We start from the raw sequence: 6,311 nt of genomic DNA on the forward strand, positions 1-6,311 counted from the left end.
AAGTGGGGAAAGGGGGGGAAACAATAAAAAAGAGCAAATGCCAGCCGCCATAAAAACAACTGAAAGTATTAAAAACTTTAGGCCTTTTACTGCCGAGCTGCCTCAGAGAAGCACGGTCGGATATATACGCGAGAAGTCAACGACGACGATGAGAACGATGCACTGAGATGTTTCGCGGTGATACTCGTGCAATTAGTTAAATTATCAGTGTTTGAAATTAAGTCAATTACTTTTCAATCGTACAGCCGAGACACGAGTTTACGTTTCTTTTATATGTTTAATTAGAGACAAACCGTCAAGGTAGATATATATATATATATAATATAAATATATAATATTTATATTAAGTGTAAGCGAACGTACTTTTAGACGTATGTTTCACGGTGATATCATCGTAATTAACACCATACTTGTATTTGCATCGCAGATAACAAAGCCACGTGCGGGTAAAATTGAATATATTACTCGCGAGAGTGTAAGCGTTATTAAAAGCACAGAAGATTATATCGTACACCGCGTTTTCATCGACATATCACGCGTCACGTCTTCAAGTTTCGCCGCCATACCATGGGCGTATGGTCTTAATTAGCGTATATATTTATATCAGATAAACGAGATAAAAATCTACGCGCAATTAAATGCTTGAAAATTTGACACTATTCGCGCGAGTATACTTAACGGCGATGACTGAAGACTTCGCACGTAATTAACAAAATTAGCATACATAGTTACATCGAGAATGATGAATAATAAAAGAAGTGTGGAAGGAAATGTATAAATAAATCGAGTTTGAGCAGAAATACTGTAAACAAAAGCAGATGAGAATCTGACGCGGCGCGACGCAGCGAACCATGGAAGAAAAAGAAGACAGGCCGAGGCAGGAGGACGGCCGACCCTCGTAAAATTATCGTACTTTAATAAAACGTGTCGTGCAAAACGCGAGGATAACGAGAAAATATAGGGTTCGAAAGACTTGTGAAATTTATAGAGCGATCGTCGCGCCGGCGCGCCGGAGGAAGAATCGCTTTTTGGAGTCGCGCCGTTTGGTCGACTCGTCTCGAGTTGGCCCCTTCTCGGCTATGCAGCCACAATAAGATCTCGAATAAATCAGATGTTCGTGTCTCGAGCGGACACGGTAGCTCAGCGGATAAAGATTCGTCGCAGTAAAAGAGCCTTTAGTAATTCCGTGGGGAAAATCGCGCGGTAAAAAGTTGGGGAAGTTTGAATACGGCAACAGGTGTCCCATAGAAGTTGCGTTTCGATCCAAGTTCCAAGAAAATCGCGCATCCAAAAAATGAAAAAAAATCACGTTTGATAGACATATGAATGCCTTGATAGACAAAAGATGACCCTACATGGTCAATAATATGCATACTAATCAGTAATATTGAATTAATAATATTGACAGCATGCATCAAATATTTAGTATTTTTATCTTATTTTAATCTTACACGATCGGTATTATTGTTGACAATATTGACAGTATTATTGACAATATATTTCACTTTAATTTTATATATATTATCTATTGCACTGTAACATACTGACAATGAGACATGGGTCCTAATAAAGCGATGATCGAGAATCAAAATCCAGACACTGTCAGTATTCTAGTCAATCCATCAATATTAACCACACACGATCAGTAATATTGTCAGAATTTGTTAATGCTGACAATATTATTGACCGTTTCACCTAAAAGCTTTTATTATAGATCGATAACTTTATTTCCGATATTATCAATGTATATCAGTTATGTATCAATTTTGTTAAAAATAAATGTTCAGGTGTCCCAGAATTACCGTGACAATCGTTAATGGCAGATTCCTGAGATCCTTTCGAGACAAATAATTCTAATAGCAAAATGTCGAGAATGTATATTAGTTTTGGAATGAGAAGGATTTAAGGTTAACCAATCGAACTGTCCAATATTTGTGCGCTCAGGCACGACACATTGCACAGTAGCAAAGATGTTTAGAAGAATAGAAGAGAATAGAATTGATGCTTGAAACCACCTTCATTACTATGTGCTATGCTTGAGCACACAAATTCTGAACACATCAATTAAATTTAAAACCTTCCCTCATTTATAAATTACTGCAGTCTCAATATTTTGATATTAGAATTTTTTACTCGAAACAATCTCAGGAATCTGTCATCAATGGTCGTCATGGACACCCTGTATGCCAAATGGTATGACATTTCATGCGTCACCCTGTACTATAAAACAGATATCACGTTGATAAATATTTAATTAAATTCTTTCCCGATTATAGTCTGCATTGGTCGGTATACGTCTGAATAATCCGTGAATAATCAATGAACGTTAGCTTCGACTGCAGCACAGAAAACCATGCATGGTATATGTTCGATTGAAATCGCATGTACAATAATAGTACACAAGCAATTTGCTGTGATTGAAAACAAGTTAAAACATTTTTTTTATCGATTTGCCTTTAACACAATTTTCCAGACGAGACGAATGCGAACTCAGTCATTTTCTCGCGTGTATTGCGTCTCGTGCTGTTCACAAGCAGCGGAGTCCGTTTTCGGCACAAAGCAAAATCTCGTACTTCAAACAGCGGCTAATTCAGCAAATTAAGATAGCATGACAAGGAAGGTGGCGAGCGAGCGAAAGAGAAAGAAGCAGCGTAGAGCACCAGTTTAGTAGCAAGTGCTGTAAATTCTCGATTCTTTAATCTCGGTAAACCTTCAGCGTTCCTATCGTTCCCCGACCGTCCCTCAAAGACCTGACCCGCAGTGTCTAGCGAAAGATCGCGGTGCTCCTCGAGGGCGTCTTGCGCACACACACACATACACACGTCTACACGCACGGCGCGTCGGGGGAGCCTCTGAGCAGTAAATCTCGCGGACAAACAATCATAATTTTCGAAGAGCTAACAAAAAGCAAGAGACTCTTTAAAGGGAGCCGATGCCAGGCAACATGAAATGCGGCCGCCTCCGCTTCTCCAATTGTTTCGTGGTTTTCTTCCCCTTCCTCTCGAGTTCTCTCTCCGTTCACGTTTCTTCGTTCAACCGAACCTTCTTTTCCTTCCCGATCTCTCTCTTTCTACCTTTCCTGTACCTTACAACGTATATCACCGTATATCGATTCCCCGGTTGTCCTCTGTCCTCTCTTCTTTCTCCTCATCCTCTTTCTCCCTTTCTTCTTCTTCTTCTTTCCGATTCCTATTCCACCTTTCCTGATTTCTTCATTTCTTCCTTGTGGCATCCTCCTCCCTTCGTTACGTCTGCCACATCTTCTCTGTTTCTTTGTCTCGTTTTTGTGCGCCTCCCTCTTGATTATTCGATCGATGCACACGATTCTCTCACCGTATTATCTCGCGTTTCCTTGCTCTTTAATCTTGATTTATGGATTTCTTACGGATTTTTTTCTTAAAAATTTTTGTTTTTTGTATAATATGTGTATATATTCACTCTTTTGTTCTTAAGACGTCTCATATTTTTCAAATGTTATTGAGTTTAATAATTAATCAAAATAAAAATTAAAAAAATCTTTGCCGCAAAGCGATTACAAAGCAGAGCACACAATATTACGTGTTTGATTAGCGTTCACATATAGCAAGATAATAACATTAATCATACCGTAAATAAGAGTACTATGGTAGAGTGTACTTACAATCAAATGAATTTATTATATTTTTATTGTAACAACTAGATTGCAACCATCCATGAAGCATTTATGTAACAGCGTAAGACAACGATGAAAATGAGATAATGTATATATGTAGAATGGGTAGAGAAATGGCGATAATTTCTGCGAAAGAAAAAAACGAAAATGGGGGAGGAAAGAAGTGACATAATCTCGCTCGAGAACTTTCCTGTCGGGAGATCGAGGTCGAATTCCGACAGGAAGGTCGACGTTTGACGGGATGATAATTTTCGAGTTGTGGCCGTGTTATCCGACTATATACGATTTAATGTCGTCGCGTAAAGTATACAAGTTAGCGAAAAGAATTTTGCTGAAGTATTAAAAAATTTAGGTAGACACAAATTTGAAAATAATTTTGTCAGAGTAGTAATTATGTTAAAGTTATAACGTTAAAAACATTCAAGTATAATGAGCAATGCTGCAAAAAGTTGTGACATTCTAGCAACTAGCTTGAGCGTCTTACATAATATTTTGATGATCTAACAAAATTATTTTCAGATGTGTATTTAGTTAAAGTTTTAGATACTTAAGCAAAAATTTTTCCATGTATAATATTGCAGGAGAAAAAATTGAAAACCCCAAATTATAATACGAAATATAATTAGAGGGAAACGGATCAATATTTAGGTAGTTTGTCGTACAGTACTCTCTAAAACTTTTAAAATAAATCTCATTCTTTTTCAAGATTAGTTCAATTTTCATTCTTTAGAGTGAGATTCTAAAGAATTTAGAAAGTAATATTTTTTGCCTAATCGATCTACTTTTAAACAGGCACGCTCCGGCGAGTTTTCCAAACGGATTTTTGTGTAGTAAACCCCACGAAATCAGGAACAATTCTACGAGCTAATTTCGTTCTCTCGAGACACACTTCGGAGCGCGGAAAGTTCGCGGAGCTCAATCGGGGACAAGGAAGCTGCCAACTTTTTTACATCTTGTCGCGCAACCCATCATTGCTTTGTGTGGCAATTTAAGTACATTATCGCTAACCTTGTTTCGGTCAAGAAAAGTTTATGGATGACGCTTATTGGCTATAAGCGATATAAATAAATGGCAGGAATGCGGAAAATAGTGAGAAGATTTGCGAAATGTTCACGCTATAAATACAATTTCGTTCATTTGTTTCAAGTGGAATAAGACGATGCGAAATCGGTTGACAACTGTAGCTAATACACGTACATGCATACAGCTTCGCAAGAGATAAACTGCTGATTCGTTAAAACTTTATATAGTAATTGAACATATGTTATGATAATAATTTTGTGCGCAGATTGTTTTAAAAAACATAAAAGAATTTAAAAAATATCAATTATTATCCAAAAGATTTATTAAAAAGAAATGAAATAGAAGATAATACACTGATTCAGAAGATAAAGAAATTAATTGCACGTCTCATCTTTTTAGAATAATTTTATACGAAAATGACGTGTTTCTATCAAAATACCGAATTGCCTTCTTTTACTCTATACAAAATTATCTCGGAACTTCACACATCAGAATTTCCTAGCAGTTTTTCCTACTCCTAGAATTAACGGCTTATGTAGTAAGACGGTCGTTTGTAAGAACCGGAAGCAAACTTTACCTCTTGCTGTCTAACTGATATCTCCGTTCCTGCCGCGAATCACTCCCGTCAACATCACCATAGTTCTGACGTGCGTTTCGGCTATTATCCACACTAATTCACCTCCGACTATTCGGCTCCAGTCCGCTCACTTAGAAAACGTGACAATTCAATGTCGCTCGCGCACCAAATTCGCAGAATCTCTGCGATCACTCACACCGAACGATCCAGATTCGAGTCTTCGGAATTATCGCCGACCAATCCTTGTCACGAGGCTTTCAGAAACTTCGTCAGGGAGTCCCAATTCGCGAGGAATATGAAGCACGCGTCAGCTTCTTCCTCTTCGAAATCTCCCACTGAGATCACTTCTACCCTCATCGAACACTTTCCGTGCCACCTTCAATGCCGTCACTTGAAATCCTCGAATTCTGGAAAGCATTCAAACAACGATCATTCAACATTCTCGATTGACTCTTCATAATCTTGTCAACCCGAACGATTAGCAATTCTCCCGACCAGCCACCAATGATTTTTGTCCTGACGATTAAATTTCATGGTGCACAATTTTAGATTTAATTTCTTGACTGGAGCTTATCACAAACTTGGATTAGAATGCCTATTTCATCATGACGTAAAGGGAAAATTATTGGAACTCAAAAAGTAACAGTTTTGTAGTAACGGCACTGCGTAGATTTAATCAAGGTCCCCTATTAAATATGCACCAGAGACAAGTACGTCGTTTCCTTGTTGGCAGCGTTATCACGATACTTCAAAACTGTCGTTCCGACGAATCCTCGTTGTTTCGAGACGACACGCGCGGGTTCTCCACCCGTGAAACTCGGTACCCGTGTGTCTTCGATTCTCGAGGTTGTCTAAGCACCCGCGACGAAGAGGGAGGCACGCGCTTGTGAGCGCGCGCGCGCGTTCGATCGAGAGGGGGAAGAAGTGGGGGTGGTCTTTCGAACTCCACGTCTGAAGAGGGCGGTTCGTTTCGCGTCTTCTTCAAGCTCGCGGAAATTCGGTCTGCCACGCGCTTTTACCACCACCCTCAGCGGCAAACAAGGGTCGCCACCCTCGCAA

General features: G+C 39.0%; 1 protein-coding gene across 3 annotated transcripts in view; it reads right to left on the reverse strand.

Moving 5' to 3' along the window:
* LOC108722473 (zinc finger protein castor homolog 1) overlaps positions 1-5,713 on the reverse strand; it is a 94,819-nt gene extending 89,106 nt beyond the window's left edge. For all 3 annotated transcript variants that reach the window (XM_018447607.1, XM_018447605.1, XM_018447606.1), the window contains exon 1: positions 5,253-5,713. The gene's annotated coding sequence lies outside the window, so the exon portion shown is untranslated. The remainder of the gene's footprint in view (positions 1-5,252) is intronic.
* Between the last annotated feature and the right edge of the window lie 598 nt (positions 5,714-6,311).

Source organism: Mycetomoellerius zeteki, unplaced genomic scaffold, assembly GCF_001594055.1.
Source record: "Mycetomoellerius zeteki isolate Tzet28-1 unplaced genomic scaffold, Tzet1.0 scaffold204, whole genome shotgun sequence".
Classification (NCBI taxonomy): domain Eukaryota; kingdom Metazoa; phylum Arthropoda; class Insecta; order Hymenoptera; family Formicidae; genus Mycetomoellerius; species Mycetomoellerius zeteki.